The following is a 5,446-nucleotide window of genomic DNA, read 5'->3' as shown; positions in this document are numbered from 1 at the left end:
GCGCGCTGCGGTCGTCCCCCGCTCCCCTTCACGGAGGGCCTATTTACCCGGTGGTTCCTGCCCAGGAACGCACGCTCGTCTCAAAGATTAAGCCGTGTAGGGTGTATGAATACACACGGCCGGTACGGTGAAACTGCGAACGAAAGAACGGCAAGGGCGAAGGCAGATCGCCCTGGCGGGGCCTAACACACCCCCGCGCCCCTCACTCTGTAACGATGAGAGCTAAGCTCCAGGGGCTTTATCGAGCGACGGAATGCCCAGAGAGGCATCTCCTCGTCGGGGTTGGCTGGTCCCCGACGCCCCTCGGTCCGGTTGCGGTTGACGAGCTAAAAGGGGCTTTATCGAGCGATGATTTATGCCCAGATCGCTCTGGCGGGGCCTAACGCACCCCCGCGCCCCTCACTCTGTAACGATGAAAGCTAAGCTCCAGGGGCTTTTTCGAGCGACGGAATGCCCAGAGAGGCATCTCCTCGTCGGGGTTGGCTGGTCCCCGACGCCCCTCGGTCCGGTTGCGGTTGACGAGCTAAAAGGGGCTTTATCGAGCGATGATTTATGCCCAGATCGCTCTGGCGGGGCCTAACACACCCCCGCGCCCCTCACTCTGTAACGATGAAAGCTAAGCTCCAGGGGCTTTTTCGAGCGACGGAATGCCCAGAGAGGCATCTCCTCGTCGGGGTTGGCAGGTCCCCGACGCCCCTCGGTCCGGTTGCGGTTGACGAGCTAAAAGGGGCTTTATCGAGCGATGATTTATGCCCAGATCGCTCTGGCGGGGCCTAACACACCCCCGCGCCCCTCACTCTGTAACGATGAAATGCTAAGCTCCAGGGGCTTTTTCGAGCGACGGAATGCCCAGAGAGGCATCTCCTCGTCGGGGTTGGCAGGCCCCCGACGCCCCTCGCTCCAGACGGAGCGCCTCGGCGGGGTGGGCAGGACCCCGAATCGGTTCTAGGTAACGTTTTGCGCCGAGCTCCGGGGGAGTACCGGTGGAGGTCTGATCAGCCTACCGCCGGTGCTCCTTCGGACACCGCCCGGCCTCGGGGTGACCAGTGGCCCTGGAGGAATTTCGGCTCGAAAAAACGACTAAGTCGACAACGGGGGCTCGGGCCGTACTTCCACCCTCTCAGAGGTACCGCGGCAGGCCGACGAAGGCGCCTCTTCCCCGGGCAGGTTCCGGATTCGACCGCGACCCTGGAGGTGGGTCCGTTAGGGCAAGGAAATTTTGTGGACTTAGGTTTTGAACGCTTCGAAAAGCAAAGCTCCAGGGGCTTTATCGAGCGATGCCAGGCCCAGGGAAGGATCACCCTGGCGGGGTAGAACGCCCCTCGCTCTGTAACGTTGAAAGCAAAGCTCCAGGGGCTTTATCGAGCGAAGGTATGCCCAGAGAGGCATCTCCTGGTTGGGGTCGGCACTTCCCCAACGCCCCTCGGTCCGGTTGCGGTTGACGAGCTCCAGGGGCTTTATCGAGCGAAGGTATGCCCAGAGAGGCATCTCCTGGTTGGGGTCGGCACTTCCCCAACGCCCCTCGGTCCGGTTGCGGTTGACGAGCTCCAGGGGCTTTATCGAGCGAAGGTATGCCCAGAGAGGCATCTCCTGGTTGGGGTCGGCACTTCCCCAACGCCCCTCGGTCCGGTTGCGGTTGACGAGCTCCAGGGGCTTTATCGAGCGAAGGTATGCCCAGAGAGGCATCTCCTGGTTGGGGTCGGCACTTCCCCAACGCCCCTCGGTCCGTTCTGGGGTTACCAGTGGCGAAGGCGGCTCCAGGGCCTCCGCCGCCCGGGCCGCGTCCGACGAGGGCTAGCCCCTCTCGGGCCGGCCCGGCGGTGCGTGGACCCTGGAGGAATTTGGGCTCGAAAAAACGACTAAGTCGCAAATGGGGGCTTGGGCCATACTTCCACCCTCTCCGAGGTACCGCGGCAGGCCGACGAAGGTGCCTCTTCCTCGGGCATTTCCGGATTCGACCGCGACCCTGGAGGTCCGTTCGTTAGAGGGTTTGATTTCCGAAGGCGATTTCGATTTTGGCGACGCGTAATTTTGTGGACTTAGGTTTTGAACGCTTCGAAAAGCAAAGCTCCAGGGGCTTTATCGAGCGATGCCAGGCCCAGGGAAGGATCACCCTGGCGGGGTAGAACGCCCCTCGCTCTATAACGACGAAAGCAAAGCTCCAGGGGCTTTATCGAGCGAAGGTATGCCCAGAGAGGCATCTCCTGGTTGGGGTCGGCACTTCCCCAACGCCCCTCGGTCCGGTTGCGGTTGACGAGCTCCAGGGGCTTTATCGAGCGAAGGTATGCCCAGAGAGGCATCTCCTGGTTGGGGTCGGCACTTCCCCAACGCCCCTCGGTCCGGTTGCGGTTGACGAGCTCCAGGGGCTTTATCGAGCGAAGGTATGCCCAGAGAGGCATCTCCTGGTTGGGGTCGGCACTTCCCCAACGCCCCTCGGTCCGGTTGCGGTTGACGAGCTCCAGGGGCTTTATCGAGCGAAGGTATGCCCAGAGAGGCATCTCCTGGTTGGGGTCGGCACTTCCCCAACGCCCCTCGGTCCGTTCTGGGGTTACCAGTGGCGAAGGCGGCTCCAGGGCCTCCGCCGCCCGGGCCGCGTCCGACGAGGGCTAGCCCCTCTCGGGCCGGCCCGGCGGTGCGTGGACCCTGGAGGAATTTGGGCTCGAAAAAACGACTAAGTCGCAAATGGGGGCTTGGGCCATACTTCCACCCTCTCCGAGGTACCGCGGCAGGCCGACGAAGGTGCCTCTTCCTCGGGCATTTCCGGATTCGACCGCGACCCTGGAGGTCCGTTCGTTAGAGGGTTTGATTTCCGAAGGCGATTTCGATTTTGGCGACGCGTAATTTTGTGGACTTAGGTTTTGAACGCTTCGAAAAGCAAAGCTCCAGGGGCTTTATCGAGCGATGCCAGGCCCAGGGAAGGATCACCCTGGCGGGGTAGAACGCCCCTCGCTCTATAACGACGAAAGCAAAGCTCCAGGGGCTTTATCGAGCGAAGGTATGCCCAGAGAGGCATCTCCTGGTTGGGGTCGGCACTTCCCCGACGCCCCTCGGTCCGGTTGTGGTTGACGAGCTCCAGGGGCTTTATCGAGTGAAGGTATGCCCAGAGAGGCATCTCCTGGTTGGGGTCGGCACTTCCCCGACGCCCCTCGGTCCGGTTGTGGTTGACGAGCTCCAGGGGCTTTATCGAGCGAAGGTATGCCCAGAGAGGCATCTCCTGGTTGGGGTCGGCACTTCCCCAACGCCCCTCGGTCCGGTTGCGGTTGACGAGCTCCAGGGGCTTTATCGAGCGAAGGTATGCCCAGAGAGGCATCTCCTGGTTGGGGTCGGCACTTCCCCAACGCCCCTCGGTCCGGTTGCGGTTGACGAGCTCCAGGGGCTTTATCGAGCGAAGGTATGCCCAGAGAGGCATCTCCTGGTTGGGGTCGGCACTTCCCCAACGCCCCTCGGTCCGGTTGCGGTTGACGAGCTCCAGGGGCTTTATCGAGCGAAGGTATGCCCAGAGAGGCATCTCCTGGTTGGGGTCGGCACTTCCCCAACGCCCCTCGGTCCGTTCTGGGGTTACCAGTGGCGAAGGCGGCTCCAGGGCCTCCGCCGCCCGGGCCGCGTCCGACGAGGGCTAGCCCCTCTCGGGCCGGCCCGGCGGTGCGTGGACCCTGGAGGAATTCGGGCTCGAAAAAACGACTAAGTCGCAAATGGGGGCTTGGGCCATACTTCCACCCTCTCCGAGGTACCGCGGCAGGCCGACGAAGGTGCCTCGTCCCGGGCAGGTTCCGGATTCGACCGCGACCCTGGAGGTCCGTTCGTTAGAGGGTTTGATTTCCGAAGGCGATTTCGATTTTGGCGACGCGTAATTTTGTGGACTTAGGTTTTGAACGCTTCGAAAAGCAAAGCTCCAGGGGCTTTATCGAGCGATGCCAGGCCCAGGGAAGGATCACCCTGGCGGGGTAGAACGCCCCTCGCTCTATAACGACGAAAGCAAAGCTCCAGGGGCTTTATCGAGCGAAGGTATGCCCAGAGAGGCATCTCCTGGTTGGGGTCGGCACTTCCCCAACGCCCCTCGGTCCGGTTGCGGTTGACGAGCTCCAGGGGCTTTATCGAGCGAAGGTATGCCCAGAGAGGCATCTCCTGGTTGGGGTCGGCACTTCCCCAACGCCCCTCGGTCCGGTTGTGGTTGACGAGCTCCAGGGGCTTTATCGAGCGAAGGTATGCCCAGAGAGGCATCTCCTGGTTGGGGTCGGCACTTCCCCAACGCCCCTCGGTCCGTTCTGGGGTTACCAGTGGCGAAGGCGGCTCCAGGGCCTCCGCCGCCCGGGTCGCGTCCGACGAGGGCTAGCCCCTCTCGGGCCGGCCCGGCGGTGCGTGGACCCTGGAGGAATTCGGGCTCGAAAAAACGACTAAGTCGCAAATGGGGGCTTGGGCCATACTTCCACCCTCTCCGAGGTACCGCGGCAGGCCGACGAAGGTGCCTCGTCCCGGGCAGGTTCCGGATTCGACCGCGACCCTGGAGGTCCGTTCGTTAGAGGGTTTGATTTCCGAAGGCGATTTCGATTTTGGCGACGCGTAATTTTGTGGACTTAGGTTTTGAACGCTTCGAAAACGAAGCTCCAGGGGCGGCGTAGAGGGACGCCTGGCCCACGTACCCGCACCCACGGCGGGGAAACGGCAACCGAGCCCACGCGTGGTCGCCAGGGAAGGCGAGGAGCGGTGGCGTCCGGGTGACCAGTGGCGAAGGCGGCTCCAGGGCCTCCGCCGTCCGGACCGCGTCCGACGAGGGCTCGCCCCTCTCGGACGGGCCTCTCGGGGCGTGGACCCTGGAGGAATTCGGGCAAAAAAAAATGACTAAGTCGCAAATGGGGGCTTGGGCCATACTTCCACCCTCTCCGAGGTACCGCGGCAGGCCGACGAAGGTGCCTCTTCCTCGGGCATTTCCGGATTCGACCGCGACCCTGGAGGTCCGTTCGTTAGAGGGTCTGTTTTCCGAAGGCGATTTCGATTTTGGCGACGCGTAATTTTGTGGACTTAGGTTTTGAACGCTTCAAAAAAGAAGCTCCAGGGGCGGCGTAGAGGGACGCCTGGCCCACGTACCCGCACCCACGGCGGGGAAACGGCAACCGAGCCCACGCGTGGTCGCCAGGGAAGGCGAGGAGCGGTGGCGTCCGGGTGACCAGTGGCGAAGGCGGCTCCAGGGCCTCCGCCGTCCGGACCGCGTCCGACGAGGGCTCGCCCCTCTCGGACGGGCCTCTCGGGGCGTGGACCCTGGAGGAATTCGGGCAAAAAAAAATGACTAAGTCGCAAATGGGGGCTTGGGCCATACTTCCACCCTCTCCGAGGTACCGCGGCAGGCCGACGAAGGTGCCTCTTCCTCGGGCATTTCCGGATTCGACCGCGACCCTGGAGGTCCGTTCGTTAGAGGGTCTGTTTTCCGAAGGCGATTTCGATTTTGGCG

The sequence above is a fragment of the Barbus barbus genome (genome assembly GCF_936440315.1).
Source record: "Barbus barbus genome assembly, chromosome: 18".
Classification (NCBI taxonomy): Eukaryota; Metazoa; Chordata; class Actinopteri; order Cypriniformes; family Cyprinidae; genus Barbus; species Barbus barbus.
This window is presented reverse-complemented; position numbering follows the sequence as displayed.